Source organism: Brachyistius frenatus, unplaced genomic scaffold (genome assembly GCF_029030835.1).
Source record: "Brachyistius frenatus isolate BFR_SWC_R1_liver_20210118 unplaced genomic scaffold, ASM2903083v1 Contig_4, whole genome shotgun sequence".
In the NCBI taxonomy this organism is placed as follows: Eukaryota; Metazoa; Chordata; class Actinopteri; family Embiotocidae; genus Brachyistius; species Brachyistius frenatus.
The window spans coordinates 3,105,935-3,127,515 of NW_027210603.1; the positions used below are offsets into that span (position 1 = coordinate 3,105,935).

The 21,581-nt window shown below is 39.0% G+C and overlaps 1 protein-coding gene across 2 annotated transcripts in view; it reads right to left on the reverse strand.

Moving 5' to 3' along the window:
- The window catches only part of cpne5b (copine Vb), a 122,100-nt gene that overhangs the window by 60,301 nt on the left and 40,218 nt on the right, over window positions 1–21,581 (reverse strand). The window lies entirely within an intron of this gene.

The following is a 21,581-nucleotide window of genomic DNA, read 5'->3' on the forward strand; positions in this document are numbered from 1 at the left end:
AATATATATTGGAAAAATGATTAGCTTTAGCCCTTATCAGGATTTTAGTAACACTTGAAAGCAGTGCAGGATTATATGACACTTAAAGTCGTAGCTGTCCATTCAGCACTACAACACATAAGACCAGGGGTGGGCAATTCATTTTCCCAAGGGGCCTCGTGAGAAACTGGGACTGTTGTGGAGGGCTGGACCAATAGGCTGAACTCAATTCTGCTCAATATGAATTTTTATCTCTTTATGAAAAGCAGTAAATTGTATGGTTTTTATTAGCTGCTACTGGTGAGAGTAGATGTTACAATTAGGCTATTCAAATGTGGTGCAAACATTTTAAAAATGTCAACATTATATCACTATTCAATCAACATTCACAAAAAAGCTTTTGAAAATGAGCATATTTTTGCAGTATTTCAAAGACCAGCATTAAATTAACTTTATACAAAAATGTAATAAGTGCTATTGATATTTTGTTTGTAGTGTAATTACCTCATTTGTGTTTTTCAGTTATTTGTTTTTGTTCATTGAGAGAAGGGTTAGGTATATATAGGAGCAATGACACCTCCAGCCCACAAAGCACACACAACCAATGATTCAAGTCTTAATGAGGGTATATAATTACTGACTTACTGAATTAAAGACTGGTTTTTACTTTGCTATGTTCCTCAAGACAAATTACTCACAATTCTCTGACACAACTTAGTTATAACAAGTTAACCTCAGGTAGCAACTTAATGGGGAAGAAACGCCCAACAGAGTTGGTCCCGGTCTCTCTGGCTAAAGGCTCTGCTACGTGCAACGCCAGGACATTCATACCACTAGCTCGCTCAGTGAGACGTTTAGTGAATGTCTGTAAATTGGGCTGCTGAACATTACCTGGGTTTCACATGCATGATGTACACTTATTTACATTTGATTCCTAATTTACCATTGAACTCACGCGGGCCGGTCAGGGACAGCCAAAGGGCCGGATGTGGCCCGCGGTCCGTACAATGCCCAGGTCTGCATAAGACGGTTGTATTTCAGTATTTTACCTCACTGCCTTCCTTAGAGACCTTGTGTTTCTCCTGGCTGTGACAGGTCCCATCCATTGTGTTGTATTTTCATAGCATTAATATTGTCAAAGAAGTTAAAAAGTTTAAGCATTTAAAATGACCAAATCTCCTGATTGGTACACACCTTACCGCACATAAAACATGCAGCGGCTTGATGGTGATTTGTCGTAAAAAAATTTTTTAAAAAAAATCTTCCATTAGAAGGCACTGACACTTCCTCGCATGACAGTAACACAACAATGGACGCTGTAATGTTAGCCCTGACACATGCCTGAACTGCTTTCTTTAAGGCATGCATTGTGTGGACCTGGGTCTTGGTGGAGGGGTGTTGTTGCAGAATGGACTGAATTTTATCCAGAAAGGGGGAAAAAAACCTGGTGGGTCATATTCCCAGTAGGAATGGAGAGCTCTGCTACACCTTCTATACCCATTAGCTTCTCAAATAGCCCATTTGGTATCACAGACAATCCCATATGAAGCTAAGTATCTTCACCCAGCAGAAAGAAATCTCACCTGGTGAAAGGAGATACGGAGGATTACCAGGATTCAGGGAGGATTTCTCTGCAAATTCCTCAACATGGGAACACAAACATGTCTCTCTGACAAAGCAGCCTCATTGCTGGTTAGAGGAAATGCTCTGAGTTTTAATTATCACTCTGATACTGTCTCATTCAGGAGACAAAGTGAGCACACTGTGATGCACTCAGGGATGATGAAGGATGTTTCTTCCACACCACCAGCTTTGTAAACTTTACTACAGAACATGAACACAACCGTCCAAACATACAACAATGTGCAGCATTGCTGTAACGCAATTACTGTCTACACTATACTCTGCCGAAGGGAAAAAGTGAAACACTATTTAATTCCTGTAAGGACACGGAGCCCCACCTGAGACATCCACCCCCTCAATTACCCACTGCTGATTCTACAAAGCCTCAGCCATTCGAGACCTCATTTGACTTTATTACAATCGCCACTGGAAAGATGGTGCCATTAATCAAATAGAAAAGGGGAAGAGTGAGCAACCCCCAAGAAAGCAAAGAAATAAACTGAAAAGGCGTGCTGCAGTTTCTCTGTTCTACTTCTGCCTGAAAAAAGAACAAGTGACCCAGCACCCATCACGCTTCAAATGAAGCCCGTACTGCATCAAAGGACAACTCTGCCATCACTTTAAAGGTAGTGGAGCTGTCTTTTACAGTGAGGCTTGTTCACACCTGGAAACAAAGGCAGTTACAGACAGATATGCGGTAATTAGGGCCATTGGCACTTGATTAATGTGTCCTATTATTCAGTATGTGGGTAATATTGCATTTCCCTCCAAAGCCTTTCATCTCGTAAGGGTAGAGGCTATTAAAGCAAACATCTGTAAATGTGGTTTCAAAAGCAAACCAAATGAGGAAAAGTGTGATGACAAGAAGTCGATACCAAAACATGAGCACATTAAACAGGCCTGACAAATTTCACTACATGTGTTTTCTCTGACTCTCTTCTTATTCTTCTTTGTTTATAACCACAAACACAGGAGGTGGAAAAAGAAATGCCTTTTTTTTTTTTTTTTTTCCTGTTTCAGTTGGGGAACAAATGACACCTCAGGCAATTAGCATCGTAACAATGGCAGCCAATCTCTGTAATGCTTTGTTTTCCATCGATGCTGCTGAGTCCACTAATTCGTTTTGGAGGAAAATCAATGCTATTTGCCAAAATAGCTGTCTCCAAATGTTTAAACAGGCTGCGCTCAGTGCAGGAGGAGTGTGCTCATGTGTATCAGTCTGTTGATTTCCAACCAGATGACTGCAAGGTTGAAGTGTGGAGTACACTGCAACCTGTTAAAATAGTTAATCCTCCACAGCATTCCTGAAATTGTTAATTTAATGCAAGGAAGTGTCATTTGTCAGGTTGACTGATGGCTCCTATTGAATCCACAATGACAGAAAAATTGTTTCCCTAACAGATGGCTCAGCTCAGAGACAGAGAGAGAAAGATAGACGTGATCAATTGCTGCCTGCTGAAAGAGGAAATGGAGTCTTGCTCCGAGTTATTAGACACAAGGATATCAATACTGGATGAGCTCTGATCCAGACAACAAATACCCCTTTTCACACCAAAGCAACAGTGCAGGTAAAAACCTGTTTGTCCTTTAGCCTGAATGGGTCTGCAAGATTTATCTGACCTGCTTTAGGGTCCTGCCAGCCAGGGGGAACACAGTGTATCAGTGTGCTGACTGACAAAAGTGCTGCGTGAAAGAAAACAAGTCCCATCATGCATTTCAGTGAGACACTGGCACACTACTCTGACACAGTGGAGGTAGGGGTCACATAAAAAAAATCAGTGCTTGCCTCATCCTGCGTTTTGGTCTGAGTCATGGAATATCAGGGAATTTGATTTACATGTCTAAATTTTAGTTGGCGTTTAGCAAAATATAATATTTTCCATGTAGTCTTTTTTAAATTGTGTTATTTCACGTGTTTCCCGTACTGCCTGATCGGTTTAATCCTCTTTTCTTTAGCCAACAAGTGGCAAACACTTCAGTAAAGATATGCTTTGTCCTGTACCTGCTTAGGAAGGCAAATATACAGGAAAATGTGAATTTCAAGAGCGTTGGCCTACAAAATGAAGACTATAAAGACTGGGTGATTAAAAATAGGCGACAGAAAAGCTCATTGTAAAGTTGGAAAAACTACTATAGATCTATTAAATATGAGAGAGAGCCCTTTGCTGCCACGCCAATGGTAAGAAGCATGCTGGCTTCTTCACGGTCCCATTTGAAAAAAAAATTGCACAAGGGTCAGTGTGATCATAATTGTGCAGTAGGTTTAAGCAATGGAAAGTTTTGAAAACGCCTTGTGAGTTTTTAAATTGATGTGAATAAAATAATGTGGCTGTTTCTTGTCTGCTCAGCACAACAGCAGCCTGTTTTTCTGTTCATTATCAGAGTGGAGTTTCAACTTTTTAGTCAGTGAAAGTCAGGGAATCAGACATTTGACATGGAGTGGGAACCCCGGTATGTCATCCCAACAGTACCTCTGGCAACACATCCACTCACACCCTGCCCCTTGGTTCTTATTAAAATCTAAAAGCCTGCTTGAAGTATCGTAGAAACCCAAAGGGATGCAGATGCTCATAATGCTCTGCCAATGAGCTGCGTGGCCTCAGGGTCCACAAAGGCAACACGTGCAGCACTGGTTACATTTGTGGTAATTTGATTAATTTTCTATTTGTTTGGGAATGGGCACCACTATACTATTCAAATGACCACAAACAGGTGGCCTATGTGGGCCTTCGGCTAATTGTTGCCCCCGGTATCGTCGTGGTGTAATCAGGCCCTATTGTATTCATATGCTGGTGTCCTCAGTCGTTCAGAAAGCATGTATGGTTACAGAGCACTATGTAAACAGATCACACTGATCCTCAAACATGGGAAGATGACAACATTTACATGAAGGATGAACAACTGGATGTGCGCTGCTATGCAGATGTAGAAAGTATCATTCAAGCCATTAATTAAGGTTCTAAAACACAGAATCATTCTAAATCTCGTAATACAGCAAATAGGCTTTGCTCAATCCGTATCACTGCTAATCTGGAAAAGATATTCTGTCCAAAAAAATTCATAGTTTTCTCCAATGTTGTGTATTAACATTTGATAAATAGTTTATTTGTGAGTAGATGTAACCAGCAAACTATAGAGTCACACCTCCTGAAGTTTTGTAGTTCTGAGAGGAAAACATACATCTTGTTATTAGGGTTACTTCCTTTAAATGAGATCAGAGAATTCTGCATCGAGATAAATGAATCAAACTGTGGGGCAAGAAAATAAATTAAACTGAGCAACCAGTCAGAACACTATCATTATCCTTGTTATCTTTGTAGATTGAATGCTCTATTGTTTTCTTCTTATCATGCTCCCTTCATTTACTTTCACATTCTGAATCATTCTTTTATCCTCTTCTGAAATATAAACAATTGCCCCGAGGTCTTTTTTTTCTTTTTAATTTAGTGTGTGTTTTGATTTTAAAGATACAATCTGAGACCTGCAGTCACACTCCCCCGTATACAGTAGCTTATATGTATCAAAATATTCACACATTTGCTAAATTTGTCAGATTTGAAAATAAAATCCAGCTACACAGGGGAGGGTAGGGTGAGAAAGTCATTAAGACAAGGAAGTAAGAAAGAAAAGGTTAAAACATGGGTTACCAGAACACTAAAAAAAAATTAACCTCTGGTGGTGTGATGCCCTTACATGGCAGCATATACCCTCTTTACAATGTGAGAGAAATTTATTGAGCTTGATTAAAATTACAGTCTCACAAGTAAAAAAAACAACACATTTATTACATCACCATGTTCAGTGTTAATGCTGCAGAAAACTGAGCCGAGCAGTCGTCTCTGTTCCTCACTAACAGCAGCGAGGCGATGAAAGAAATATCAAACCTCCATCTTGGGGACTGCGCCTTGTTAATGGACTGTATCGGTCAGTCCATCAAGAGGTATTTTCTTTTTGCTAATGTTTATTTTTTTCAAAGCCATAAAATGTATTATTATCAGCTGGTGCATCAGGTAGTTGCACATGGCTTTTAATATGAGCCTCTGCAAAGCTTTGTTCAAACCTTTTCCCCTTCGATGCAGGTCTTAGCTATCAGAGAGGCTCCTGGAACAGTCTGGTGGTTTTCCTGCCGGGCGAACTCCCCCTCTCGTGAGCACATTTCTATGCAGCTCAGTACCCCTGAACTATCCGTTTCACTTCACCTAGCCCCGCAAACACAAGCTGCCGCGCGCACTACATCCGTCACTTTTCATCACGGCATCAAAGACTTCTCTGTCAGTTGTGAAGCAGGAACTGTAGGGGGTTGCTGGAAAATATTTATATCCTCTTTTCTTTCTCCCTTCTTCTTCCTTTCTTTAAGGAGATGCTGGTTTCTTTGCACTTCAAAGACCAGAATGACAGCAACGAATTAATGAAACAATCAGTAACATTTCTAAGAATCTTTGTGCACAGCTTCCTGGACAGCTTAAGGCTACGGTGGCCTGTGACAGACACAAATAATAAAGTCACGCTGCTGTTAGATGAAAGAGAGTGGACAAGCCTTCTGGTCCTGTGGCTGACTCTTGGCTGAGCCCCATCCGCCTTAGCTACTGATTTCCAATCTCGCATAAACATAATGCAGCTCAATAACAATAACAGTAGCATTTTTCATTCTACGATGGCTCCAGTGATTTCACAAAGCAGTCGAAAAAACAGGCTCATCATTTCCAGCCAACGACCTTTAAATTGAACCAGTTAAAACGACAACTGTTTCTAACAGATTTGATCAGCTGCAGCTAACGAAAGTACAATTACTTGGAACAACACTCCCTCAGCAGCTGATTTTGTAATGTTAACAGCTAACTTGTAACATTTAAAAGGGTCAGCTTAACATATGCAGGTCTGGCTTCCACACACTGAGGAAACACCACACGATGGATGTTGTGAATGGGGCCTTAAATATCTCATCTGTAGCCCACTAATGGAAGTAGCAATTTAGCTACGCTCCAGTGAGTGCAGTTTACATTAGAGCAGATGAACACAGGTTAATCCATTTATTTCTCTGCCACGGTGTTTATCAAGAACTCCTTAAATGATGGGGGTGTGTTTGTTATAGCAAACCATCGCAGAAAATTAATTTTAAAAAAAAGTCTCCCTTTTGGAAACAAATCAAAATCAAAAGCAGGATTTTTATGTTGTAGTTAATGTGGTTCTTTTGCATCCAACTGCACCTAATGATTATTTTAATTTAGAATTACTTTGAAAGCGCATTTTATTTATGATTGATGTTTAAACGTTCACACATTTTTTCGTTGTGGATTTAAGTTATAAATGGGACACATAGTTTGATCTGTGCAGAGGGATGGCGTTCTCACAGATGTGTTTGATGTGTTTCCTCCTCTGGTACACACTTTGTGTGCACATTTTTTCCAAACTGGATATCCATCCTCGAGGACATCCCCATGTTTATTTTTGAGATATCCAAAGTCATACAACAATGGTGATTTTGATTACTTTTTTGCGGGTGGATCGTTGTCGCTTCATATGTGTATGGCGTCAGTTACTGAGTCTAACAGCATGCTGGTATATTTCTGTAACTCTTAGCGCAAAATTTTACAGGCCTGCGGCACTAACATTTGCCAAGTGGTGATTATGCTTGTAGGAGGAAGGGTTTAGTGAACGGACAGTTGATTCTAGTCTTTGCACCCATATTGTGGGAGCAAAATTTAGTTTTATAAGCCCTGAATCGCTGCACCAAACTTACAGAACTCCTATTGTATCTTTCACATCCATAAAGAGACTTGCAACACCTTTCTAGCTTTAATCCAGCAATTTGCTACCACAGTTGCTCCGAACAGAACTTTGTGACCCGATTGCAAAGAGATTTCTGTAGCCCCTTTTCCCCTCTACCAAAGATCTGCTCCAGCTCTATTCAATGTACATCTCCCAGAAGACAGAGCAGCAGCTGCAGTCGTAGAACAAAGGAAACACCAGCTTCACCTCGGCCCAGACCTTAAAGAGAGACAGACTGAGGGTGAGGAGAGGAGGAAGAGGCGGGGTACTCGTGTGGAAAAGAAGCCCTCTAGTTGTAATTACACCAGCAGCCATTACTCTTTTCTGACCACTCAAACCGACCCCCCAAAGGAAATAAGTCCTATAATTTATGTTTTATTGTATGATCTTTGTCTCAAGGGAAACCTACATGTGCAGTGCAGTAATTCCCAGAGCAGGTAATACTCCCGTGACAGCGACCCGGGCCGCCAAAAGGCTTCCCCAGAGATCGAGCAAAGCACTGCCACTGGAGAAGGATGTAGTCTAATGCAAGATGAAGACAAGTGTGTCCGTGTCCGTGTCCGTGTGTGTGTGCGTGCCTGAGTGTGTGTGAGAGTGTGTGGGAGTGTGTGAGAGAGAGAGAGAGAGAGAGAGAGAGAGAGAGAGAGAGAATATAAGATACAGGACAGATTGATAGGTGAGGAGATTGTGTTAAGAAGCTATGAATAGCCACTCTTAGAGCCCGAGCAGAGGCACATGGACCTAATGTATTTGTCTGTGATGTGTGTGTGTGTGTGTGTGTGTGTGTGTGTGTGTGTGTGTGTGTGTGTGTGTGTGTGTGTGTGTGTGTGTGTGTGTGTGTGTGTGTGTGTGTGTGTGTGTGTGTGTGTGCGCGCGCGCGCGTGTGTGTTGTGTGCACTTGTGTGAACACATCTGTTAGTAGACAGAAGTCTCTTTGTGGACATGATGCCATTGGAGACACTTGATTTATCAGTGTTGGAGAAAGAACGAAGCAGAGAGGGAGGCGGTGTGACAGCTTTATCAGTCCACTGTACCAGACCTCCATTAGCAAACCTTCCCAAGGAGGAAAACACAGACGGATGGTTCTGTGTGTCTTTAGACAATTTGGGGGATAAGTCCTTATCAAGGGGATGTCTTTGTATGCATACTGGTGCTCACATTTACTCATCTGGTATTCCTGTTTGGATTTTTCCTTAAATTTGGTCATGTGTTTCTTTGTGGTAACAGGGAGTGTGTGTACATGCAGATTTTAGCTCTCTAGTCTAGTTTATAAATTGCACATAACCTGATAATCAGGAAAGAATTACAATTTTCTTGTACGCTAGTGAGGATTTTTACCATTTATTAACCAGTCTGTCCCACTGACTTCACTCTTTGTCAACATAAGATAGCTAATCTTTCCAGCTTCACTGAAATTAAAGAAATATATTGATTATAAAGTTGTTACTTTTGTCCTTACAAAAGCTACACCAAAAAGTACAACTGATGCTTTTGGCCATTTTTGTGGTCTTTCTCGCTGTTTTTCAGGGATGAATTTGGACTATAAAGCTTCGATTGGTCTCCAGCACGAAGAAACAGCTGTGTCACCGAGGGCAACCGCAGACCTTCATGAACAAACTTGACTGTGGGCAGCAGTTCAGAGGTTTTTGTTTCAAATATATCCAATTAGTGATTCACTAAATGAAATTGCACCACAAAAACCTGAAATCTAGCAAAGGAAAGTCTGAGCTTGTGTCGACTTTTGTAATGTGTAAAGCTGTTGCTAGGAAACGTCAGGGTTCTCTAATCAAAAGCAATCAATTATGTATAGAGGGAGTCACTGCATCATCACAATCCAGAAGAAAACATCTAGGTATAACACTGTTAAATCAAATTTACGTTTTATATAAATGTAGGCATGATTTTGTGTTATACATATAAATTATGAAATATGTTTGTTGCATTGTCACTTATTTAGCTGAACTTTTTTGGCATAACATTTTGTCATTTGAGATATGGTGTATAAAGTGTTACTTAAAGTTCAATATGATGACCATATATGCTTTCTTAACTGTAAACAGGTCATACATGTATATAGGAATGCTGGTTCATGGAGCTACACAGCAGTTACACCTGGAAGGTACATCGTGTGAATATTTACTGACAGCTCTCTGTGTTAGAAATTTAGCAAAGTGTAAGATGTTTCTTAAAAAACACCTGATGTTAACGACATCGGAGGAAGGACTGTTACACTTGGAATAGACATATATAAATATGATGGTACACTAGTTGGATCACTGCTTTTTACTGACAAAACCCGTGAAAAACAAAACTTTGTCTTTCTCCATGGTCACTTCCTCTAAACTCTGCCCAGTCGATGTGATAAAACTAGTTTCAAAGCATGACCAGCATAAAGCTCCACCAGATCTGCCCTTTAAAACTACACCTGCACCAGTTACAAGGAAAATATTTTCACCACCAAGTCAGCCAAGAAAATAAAACCCAGCGTTCACAAAGCTGAAAATTCAATTCTCGTTAACAGAACAAAATGCCATTTTTTATTTTTTTCCCCAGAGGAGCCAAAAATGTATTAGAGTCTTATCACACAAATATGTCAGCCGGAGAAGACACCATGTGGAGCTTCTACAGAATCTATTTTTTCTTTTCCCGTGGCATGTGTTCGTGTGCATCTGCATATCCTAGATAGGTAATGAGGAGGCACAGTGGAGCACGGCTCACTGGAAGCGTGGGTTAGGAAGAGCTGGTAGCCATACCAACAGAAAGAGATGTGTTGTTTTATGACAGGCGCTGAGGTGATGGGGAAATGGAGAGAGAAGTGAGGTGAGAAACAGAAAATGTAAAAAGATGAGTATGAATTGTCAGACAGACACCTGACCTGCAGGGAGGATCGATTCCTGCCAGACGACTGTGGACGAGGATCGCCTAGCTGCTCCTGAGCAAGGCACTGAAGTCCCAACCACCCGGCAGGACAGCTAACAGTGGCAGAGTGGGATTCAAATCTGCAGCTAATAGCGTCAGGACTCCATCCATATGAATAATGAAGCGTGACGAGTGTTTTGCTGACAGGCGTCGGAGAGAAAAACAACAGGCTAAAAATTCCCAGCTATTACTAAACTGGATCTGAGAGTATTCAGTGTGTTCAGTGTGTCCTCCAAGAATTCATAAATCAATTCTGTTAAAATGGGAATAAAGCCAGTAGCATCCATTGATCTGATTGGTGTAAATTGATCTCTGGAAGTTAAAATTGGGTCTGAGAAGAGGCCCGAGGTGACATGATCCAACCCTGTTTTTAGCGATGGTAAATAATTTAAGGAGCACAAGGATTCCTGGGGTACTTGGGTGACATCAGGAAAACTGAAAAACATAACATACAGTAGTGCTGTAATTTTTTACCAGAAAGGTGTTACTTCATCACTGAGTCTGATGCATCCCCCCTCAGACCTGTCTGTTAAATAACAATGTTTGCAGGGATTTGAGATCCTAATTTTCACTGTTCAGCACCTCTGTCACAGGCAGCAGCACTACACTGAAGGACTGAGGCCTAGCTTCAGGCCATATTTACAGCCCAGTGTGGCTTTTCTGCAGCTCAGGATGGCGCATATTTCACAATTATGTTAGCAGCCCACAATTTAGTATTCAGAATATGTTATACTTTCTTCTTTTGCTGTTTCATAGGTGAATTGAGCTCTCAGTATAAAGGGTAAGAGGAGATATTTTTGATTGCCTGGAGGACTGTGGAACAGTTTGTCAGGAGAAAAATAGTTTTTGTTGAAAAAAGTGAGATTGGAAAAAGTTTCCTGAGAACTGAAGACAGTGTGTTGAAATGGTTTTAGTTTATTGCATTTACCTTGCAGTCCTAATGGATTTGTGTAGCAAAGGCTTGATTGGTTGCAAACATGCCTTAAAATTTTAAACATTGATTACAGTACAGTATAAGAAAGTGGCCACACACTGTTTATCAGATGACATCTTTTATATTTAATGCTAATACACAAAATTAACCTAGAATCCACTGCTAATACACCGATATACACTGTCGCATCAAATGCAGCCATCTCTGGGAGTCTGGGATTTATGGCTTTTACTTGGATTGAGTATGAATTATTAGAACTCAGTATATAGGATTTATCTTGAACTCCAAAGTGTCTGAACTGAAGCTGACACGGTGTTATCCAGCCATGTAGATATTGTTGGTGTTGTGGTTTTATGGTTTCCATCTCTGTAACTCTGTAACTACTAAAACCAGTAGAGGAAAATTATGAAGTTGCAAACAGTAGAGGTGATGCATTCTTGTTTATTACATTTGTAGTCGGGGCTACTTTCTGCCAAAGAAATCATCCAAACAGAAACGGTTGCCAGAGAGGTCTGTGACTTACGAGTAACCAAGACTATTATTTTTGTAAAGAAATATGCCTGTTGAGCTTTAGAGAAGTCGTCGTGCTTAGACGACCGCAGCTAATCCTCCATTCACCGCCATTCTCTTGGCAACAATATCAGAGGCAGCGTTTGGAAAGCCAATCTGCATGTTTAGATACTCTTTGTAAGCTGAAAGAGATTGAATGTGTTTCAAATCTCTTGAAGCACAACAGTCAGCTCTCAGTAACCGTTCTACGTGCAATAATTAAAGCCATAATCTTGGTGCAGTCTCAAAAGTTATCATAGTTGCAAATATCCTTCAGTAGCTGTCACTTCATCCAGGAGTGCCTGGAACTAACAGTTGCAGAGTGGGGTGGCTGTGGTGTCGTGCTTGGTTTGTCATTGTACTCAGCTGGGTGTGCTGTCTTTGCACACATGCTTCTATTGACATTCACAAATAATGTCCCCACATTTCACTACTCTGCTGTGGTAATCTACTCTGACATTCAGGGAATATCAAAGCGGTAAAAGGCCACGCATGCTTAAACACACCTTCCACTCGTCACCCCCGCAACCTTTTTCCGATATATTTCGTTTGCTCTTAATCAATGTTGCACTTATCGCTCTTCTTGTCCTGGATCTCTCGATCCACTGTGGTCCCAAATAACATGGCATCCATTCTCTTTGGAGTTTACTGTGTATTCTGCAGAGCTACCGATTAGTGGGTGTTTCAGTACCATTAACATAGAATATTGTCTAAAAACCCCAAAAACATGAAAACGACAACAATAGTAGAATGACGGATCTGAGTGCAGCAGACAGAATGTCAGAGAAAAGCAAACTGGCAGTGTGAATGTTTGAGTTTGAGTGGTGCAGTGAAGGAAAACTGAAGTGAATAACAGTAATTCCGCCTTCATGTCTGTCCTCAGTGTGCCCCTGAGTCAGCCCATTCAACCTCCATCTGCTGCAGCGGAGTTGCTCTGTGGGCACCGGTTGAAAACAGATCCCTACAGAACATAAACGCTGGTTATGGTCGGCTCCAGGATGTCTCCAACTGTGCAGGTGCACGTAGGGCCATGAAAAAAGTCTGAATCCAAAACATAAACAAAAACAAAAACAATATTCTCAGTCTTTGCATTGCTTTGCCATTGATTTCATACATTATTTTCACTTATAACATTTTTTATGGAAGGTTTGAGGTTGGTGCTTGAGCTTGCCTAGTTTTGATGAAGTTAGGTTGTAACTGTAAGCAGGTATGATCTTGTGGCTTTAAGCAAAGGTAACATTGGCCGAACTCCACAAAACACCAGTGACGTGAGGTGCCTATTTGATAACGCCAGTGAGATACTGCACACTCTCACCTTGGCTTTATTGTAGTATGGTGTGGTTTTTATGGTAGTTTCTTACTTTGGTGTATGAGCATAGCATGCATAGTGTTAATGTAGAATCCTGTGAATTAGTGAGACGTTTAGCAGATAGTAATATTGACCCGTGCGGTGTTATTCCGTATAATGGCACTTTGTGTGTAATTCAAAGCTAACGGTGGGTTGAGTATGTCTTTACATTATGTGATATGATACATTTTGTGCCTTTTATCTTTTTTTTTTTTATCTTTATGTTATCTTCTTCGTCTGATTGTTTTAATGCTGTATTGCATCATCTGGGTTTGTAGCTGACTGTCATTAAGTATTATTTTAGCTTGTGATAAGTATAGTTCAAAATGGGCTTTCGACAACTGAGAAGAAATGGTGAAATATGACCCAACTGGTGTTGTATAATTGTAACAACACCCCTTTAAGGTGTTAGTTTTTAGAGTTTAGACATGAGACACAATGTGTGAAGAAACTAAATTTAGGATCACATGGGTTGCTCTGAGAATCACTGTAAAATGATCCACATTTTTACCAAAATTACTGGCAGACAGTAAAATGAACCCGGCACAACTATTAACATCAGCATGCTAACATGCTCACAATGACATTGCTATAACACAAGTATGTTTATTGTTTACCATGTACACCATCCTGCATTGTTGGCATGCTGATATTTCCAAAATCGTTCTAAATGTCAAGTTCAGGCTTTTGCAGACATTTGGTCTTAAACCAAAGAAGTGGATAAATGAAGGCTTTGACCTGAGTGATTACAATTCATCATGCATTTCTGTACCAAATGTTAGTAATCCATCAACAAATTTATTCAGCAAGGTTGAATAAGTTACTCTCTGTCGTCGTGGGAACACAAAGACAGAAACAGAAACAGAATATTTTTCTCAATGTTACATTGGATTTAATTTCACACTACCAGTGCTAATGATATTGTATCAATGACCTCTGGACTTCAGATGATTTGTGAATTTTTTTATATATCAAATTCTCAAATGGAATCATAGAGAATTGTGCAGTGCCGCTACTTGTTATTTGCTCTAAAGGAAGGAGGATATATTTATTTGCATTCAGACCTTTTCTCCGCCACATCCAGCAAATCAACAACTGACTGGCAATTTTGTTCTCTGTAATAACAGGCTTACAGCAAAAACATGGACCTGTGCAATAAGTAATTTCTTGCTTATGTAAAAAAAAGTTTGCAATCATACTTGAACAGAACAGCAGCAGAATGCTACATTTTCTTGTGGGACTTTTGTCTAATTGAAGCTGTACTTCCGAGGATGGTATAATATCTCATGTTTCCCTCTCACAGTGAGCTGGTGTTTATTCAAACTGCAGGAAAATCATTTTGTCACTCCTCGTCTCTGATACATGCACTCATACACACACACACACACACACACACACACACACACACACACACACACACACACACACACACACACACACACACACACACACACACACACACACACACACACACACAGGAATTTCTGACCAGCCTCAACAACAACAACAACCTCTCAAAGTAATTATGGCTCACAAGGGAGAAACTAAAATAAACTCTTGATTTTTACAAAAAAAAAAAAAAATTCTAAAAGACTGTCAGTACAATCAGAAACACCAGGGTGTACAAGCCTGATTTCTATTACATTTAGTGTAGCTGTTTCCTGTCAGGACTTCCTGTCTTTAGACGTGTCAATTAAAACACCAGCAAACAAGAAGCACATTTTGACTAGATGTCTATATTTCACTGGCAAAAAGGCCTCCCACTGCAATGACACGGCCATGGCAGCAATTCTTTCTTGCAATCATTGTGTAAAGCTGAGGCCGAGAAGAGCAACCATACTGCATTGCCATTAATCCATAACGCATGCATCTATAAACTGTCATCAGCAGTTATTTGTCAATCTTGAAAAATGAAAAAAGAGGAAATAAAGAAGTGTCCAGTGAAAAGAAATTAAGTACTCGGACTAAAAAATACTTTAGTTAGGCACACAAAAGCAGTTAATTGGAATAACATGTTTCTAAATGCGGCTTTGATCCTCATTTTACAATAACACCTGAAAAGAATATTGCTGTAAATGAATTATTGAAATTGCATATCTTTCTTAGAGTAATGAAGTTTGAGTGAGAAGTTCACATTTTCTCAGCACGTGTCATTTGTTTTTCTTTTCTTTTTTATATCAGTTTCTTAAGTGGTATTTGCATAAATGCACTAGCAATATTATACATACTGTGCTCTTCAATTATATTAAAATAAACAGGAAACCCATTGTGAATTATGCACCACATGCGGCTTTCACTTTTAATGCATTTTAGGCCAGTGGCAAGACAACGCTGTAAAATCTGAAGAAAAAAAAAAAAAAAAAAAAAAAAAAAAAAAAAAAAAAAAAAAAAAAAAAAAAAAAAAAAAAAAAAAAAAAAAAAAAAAAAAAAAAAAAAAAAAAAAAAAAAAAAAAAAAAAAAAAAAAAAAAAAAAAAAAAAAAAAAAAAAAAAAAAAAAAAAAAAAAAAAAAAAAAAAAAAAAAAAAAAAAAAAAAAAAAAAAAAAAAAAAAAAAAAAAAAAAAAAAAAAAAAAAAAAAAAAAAAAAAAAAAAAAAAAAAAAAAAAAAAAAAAAAAAAAAAAAAAAAAAAAAAAAAAAAAAAAAAAAAAAAAAAAAAAAAAAAAAAAAAAAAAAAAAAAAAAAAAAAAAAAAAAAAAAAAAAAAAAAAAAAAAAAAAAATCATAAAAGAGCAGAGCGCCTTTGATGTTCAGATGAAACAAATGTCTTGTTGTGGCGGATGGGCTCAGTTTTTCTCTGTTTCTTTCTCTCTATTGGACACACACACAGACACACAGACACACACACACACACACACACACACACACACACACACACACACACACACACACACACACACACACACACACACACACACACACACACACACACACAATTAATTAGTTTCATTAACATTTGAGGAAATGGCCCATGTTGCATTCAGTCATAAACACTAATCCTTGTAGGTTTAAAAAGCAGCATCATATTATAATTATACTGTCTGGACAGGATCATAGGTGAAGTTTAATAAAATGTCAATATAATTTTGATGGCATACAGTTGACATATCATAACATTACAAACACAGATGCACCAGGGTTGGTAGTAACATTAATGTATCGCTCTATTTCATTAAATACTCTGCTAAATAGCCCACACACAGAATGCAGGACTCTGAAACTAGATGGATGGAGTAATTGTTTTAATAGCTGTGCTTTTTCCTGCTAAGACAATGAAAAGTTTCTGCCATAAAAAAGATCTGTTGGTCTGAAATGCTAATCCCACACATTTATGTTGTAAAGCTATAGATAAGCGTGAAACTATAAACCTAATAATTACCGATCAGGGTGTGAAGAATCAGTTGTGGTCATTTCAATAACTTTTTTTTTTTTCAGTCAATGAAATACTCAGCATGACATTAAAGGATGTTAGTCATGGTTGCACTACAGTCCACCTGCAGAATGAATGAGACGAGTTAGTTAATGTTTCTGAGGACTCTAATTCGACTCACGTTGTTCGCAGGTCAGATGGACCACTTGGTTTCGCTGGACTTTTAAGTATCAAAGCTATAATGTTTAAACACTGAACAACAATAGTTAATGTCCCAGTAATACTTTACTTGTCAATTTCTTTTACGAAAATCATGTTTTACATAGCTCCTGTTCACATTATGACACGTCTGACTTGTAAATCTGAACTGCAAGTGATGGTGAAATTCAATTTCTCCCAGTGTCACCTGTTCATTCCTGGGACACCGCTAGTGGGAAAGCATGAGATCAAGTTGTCCTGTAATCGACCTGTCTAACAGAAGACATTTTGATTTGTCATAAGAGGAGAAATTCAGGTGTGATTGATCTTCATTATAGCTCAGTTGGTGTCTCAAAGGTCATTCCAGTGAACCAGCATACAAAATACCAGGGGGGGGCGGGTTCACAGAGATATCTCAGAGTGGTCTGCAGTGTTTCACCAGTCTTATATTTTCTCCTAGATTTATTTATAGTCGGATTTCTACCACAGAGAAATATTTCTGGTAATAATCACATTTGCTTCCTGACCCGTGGCACCAATTGACAAAACAGGGCCTTCCAACAAAAACCCCCGAATTTTCTCATTATAACTTGTCTTGTGCTACAGTGAAAGCTACTGAATAGTTTGGTGTGGGTGCTTACTCTGCCATTTTTTCAAGTAAAAGCAAGAGTTGTGTTAAAATAGTGATTAAGAGCTGGATCCAAATGAAACGCAACTTGTCTCGGTAGAAGACTGTCTCATTGATCCAAAGAATGTCATCTGGTTTGACCGACTTCATCAAAAGGAAAATAATTTGTTCATGACAGGAGAGACAGAGAGAGTTTACACATGCACAGCTGTGAGCATGCCTGGTCATATTCTGCTTTCATAGTTGTGTAAACATATTGTGCCATGTACATGAAATGAATCCGAGATCCCCCTGGTCCCTGTGTTTACATGGCTTTTGTGTTTCATGTGTGTTTGCGTGGCCTTTAAGGGGATCTGTAAATAATACTGCACACTAAACAAAGACTTGACAAGAAGCCCTTGTCAGTCTTTGTAAATGTTAATTACTGTGTGTGCCTTACAATACAAGTCATCCTCAAGATTGTGATACCAGAATAAAAAAAAAACTCTACAAACAAGAAGCTACAAAATCATTTAACATGCAGGATACTGTTGAGTGCTTGACAGTGATTTTGGCATTTTTAGCATCTCTTACTATAAAACTATGATGAAAATGTCTTGAGGGTCCCACTCATTTAAAAAAGACTTTGGTGAAGCCAGAGAAATACAAACAAAGTAAGTGTGATCTTAATTTGTGTTTTATAGTAGTGTATGTGTTGACTTGTTCACTGTAGACATATTCACTGAATGCTTCTTCTCTGCTGTCTCCTACTTGTGTTGCGAAGAATCAGACAAGCAATTATATACATATATATATATATATATATATGTGTGTGCATATATACACACCAGTAGATTTTCTTCTTCTACTGTACTGAAGGAACAAAGGTTGTTGTTGTTTATTTGTAATATAATGCTTCCATTTAGGTACAAGGAAACACTCGGAGAACTTTACGTCTCAGAAAAAGATTTAATTCCATTGCAATGTTTGTTCGTTCTGGTGAAAAGAGAGTCAGAGTAAAACAAACAAATGTTCTCAGACGTTCTTATATCGGCGCAGAACAGCTCATGTTTTGACATTTTCTAGCAATGGAATATCAATCACTCTTCATTATCTCTGGAACATGGAAACAAATCCTACTGGGGAGCACCGCTACCAGGTGTGCTGTGTGTGTGTGTGTGTGTGTGTGTGTGTGTGTGTGTGTGTGTGTGTGTGTGTGTGTGTGTGTGTGTGTGTGTGTGTGTGTGTGTGTGTGTGTGTGTGTGTGTGTGTGTGTGTGTCTATGTCTGTGTGTCTGTCTGTGTGTGTGCGCACGTGTGTTGGCTGTTCCTCCACCTCGATGACTCTCTCCCACAGAAGATGAAACGCAGCTGCTCAAGTATGACTTGAGAAGTTGTTGATCTACACTTTTATTCCAAGTCAAAGTAAACCTCCAGTTCTGCATGTTTTCACACTGGGAACCTAATTTAAGTGAAACCTCCAGTTCTGCATGTTTTCACACTGGGAACCTAATTTAAGTGAAACCTCCAGTTCTGCATGTTTTCACACTGGGAACCTAATTTAAGTGAAACCTCCAGTTCTGCATGTTTTCACACTGGGAACTTAATTTCTGTTTGAATTTGAGAAAACGGTTTTACACATCCACCACAGTCACACACTAACTCATCAAAGTGATGTTTAAGAGCAGTGAATGGAACGCATCAGAATATCTGATTCATGAAACAAACATAGTACATTACATCTGTCATTAATATGGAAACCATGTCAAATGAAATGATCCAGAACTGTCTACATGCTAAACCGAGAGTGACTGCATGCTAGTTTTGTGGTTGTTGACCATTTCAGAGGCAGGCTTGTCCTACATACACCAAATATAGTGGAAAGAGAATTTTTGTGTAATATTTTGGTTGATGAGGTTCCCACCACAGGGAAAGCTTTATTTTGCAGCCTTAAAAGAAAGATTAAAGGCTGTCATAAGAATACACTTTGGCACCAGTTAGTGTTATCTCGCAGCTGCAGAGTGCCTCAAATTAAAAATGAATAATTTGGCAAACGTTCAATTTCCTTTTCTGAGCATGGCACATAAATTCTGTGTGCAGAAAGAAATGGTTTGATTTGGAACTAGTAATAACATTATAAGTTCTGTCTTCTCAATGGAGAGGCTCAGGGCACGCTTTTATTAGCAGAGCTTAAGTCATCTTAAACAAGTAGCAAATGTAGCACATGAATACCAAGAAAATGAACACACTCACACTGTCACAACTGCTATGCAACAGTTTTGCAACTTCATCATCATCATGGGTATCTATGCTGGTAGAAACAGGCATCTTTGGATACCGTGTGTTATGACGATGAACATTTGGCTCACTGTATAGACCTGATACATCTGCACATCGCTGATTGATGACCAAGTCAAATGTTTGGTATGACACCTGGAAAAAGGTTGTTTATCTGAGGCTACAGTTTGACTTTGCCCTGTTTTCATTGAGTTGTTGACTCTCCCTATATGCTTGATGTAAGAAGTGTACATGTCTTGGCCACAGCTTTTTTTTTTACATTTTTTAAGGGAACTATATCATGGATGGATTTTACACTCAAATAAAATCAAAGTGTAAGTCCTCTAAGTGTACTGTATAATACATTGCAAGTAGTTCTGGTGCCTAATGCTAACTAATTTGCGACAATTTCACCACGATAACTATGTGTTTGATATCGTCACCATGGCAACAAAGAGTCCTTATGTCTCTCACTCATTTTCTTTAGCGGTACATCATGGCAAGTGATGTTTAGATATAAGGATGTGTTGCATGTGCTCATATCTGTTCCAGTAAAAAAACAGCATGTACTGTATACTGGAAACAGAAAAGAACAACTGCTGCAACCCAATCAACAAAATAATCCCAAATCATCAAATTATGAACCCATTTTAAGGTTTTGACAAACATAAAGATTATAAATAGAAACTATGACAGAAGACCCAAGTTGTGATAAACAAGACTGATTATTACAATGATGATTTGCTGTATGAAGGCTACAGTCTTTTCTCTAAAATGGCAGTTTCATACTGTATGTTGCACACTTGAGGTAATTTATGCCATTCTACACGTTGATCGGTCCACCAATGAATGAATCAACAAGCTCTAAACTTGGATCCTTGGCTCCAAAATCAGCCTAGAATAGTACATGAATGTCTATTGTCCTCCAGTTTAAGCAATCGCAATAATACCTCACATATTTTAAACATTAATGTTAGTATTCAAATGTTTCCTCTCTAAACTCTCCAAGGTAACACGTTCACAAGTCACAAGCAGCACATTGTACTGAATACAGCGTTTAAATGACTCTACCTGGTCTGCCCAGCGGCCCAGCAGCCTGATGATGATGATGGGTGATGGATGTAGAAAGACAGATTACATGATCCCCCATTAACACTACGTTTCCCTCCGTCACTGAGAGCACAAGCTGAGGAGGCGAGCAGTAATTTGAGTAATTTTGATTTGCACTTTTCCCTTTTCTTTAATGACAATAATTATCGGTGAAAAACATCCGAAGACGTGTTGTCTCCCACCGTCTTTCTTTGTCTGATCTACATCTTTTTCTCACATCTCTGTGAATCCCCCGTGTCTTCTCCTCCTCCTCCTCGCCCTCCTGTCTTTTGACATGTTTTGTCTCTCTCCCTTCCTCTGTACCCAACTCAGTTTCTTTACTCTCACATTTGAGCCGGCATCAGTCTAATTCTACAATTCTCTCAGTCTAAATGAAGCCAAATTTATCAACATTATATCTCTATAATCTCCTCCGGGCTGATTTAAAGCATTATAGAAAGGAATGAATGAAGAGGAGTCATGGATTTGCTCAAATGTAACTCCTTTGTTGTACCATATCAAACAGACAAATCACATCAATCAATCGTAGCATCTTTTTAGTCAGTATAGTGCATACTGTTTAGTATTTCAAGATGCTACATGTTCATGTGCCGAGAGTTAGCTCTTATCCATCAGTGTTTTCATTTTCTATTTGTGAGAAAGCCTTGAGTTGTTTTCCCTGTAATCATGTCTTTAAAAGGGGCTACTAAACAACAAACATTTAGCTGTATGAACCATTTTCTGTTGGGCTTTAAAGATGCAAGTTGTTGTCACTTAGGTTTTCCTTTCATTCATCTGCAGACACCTAATCCAGACATCTGGGTGAACAGTCCCTGAAAGATATTGACCCATCCTGAGAATGGAGCAGAGATAGGTAATTGTATTGGCGTCCAAAACATGTTTTTTTTTTTTTTTTTTTTTTTGT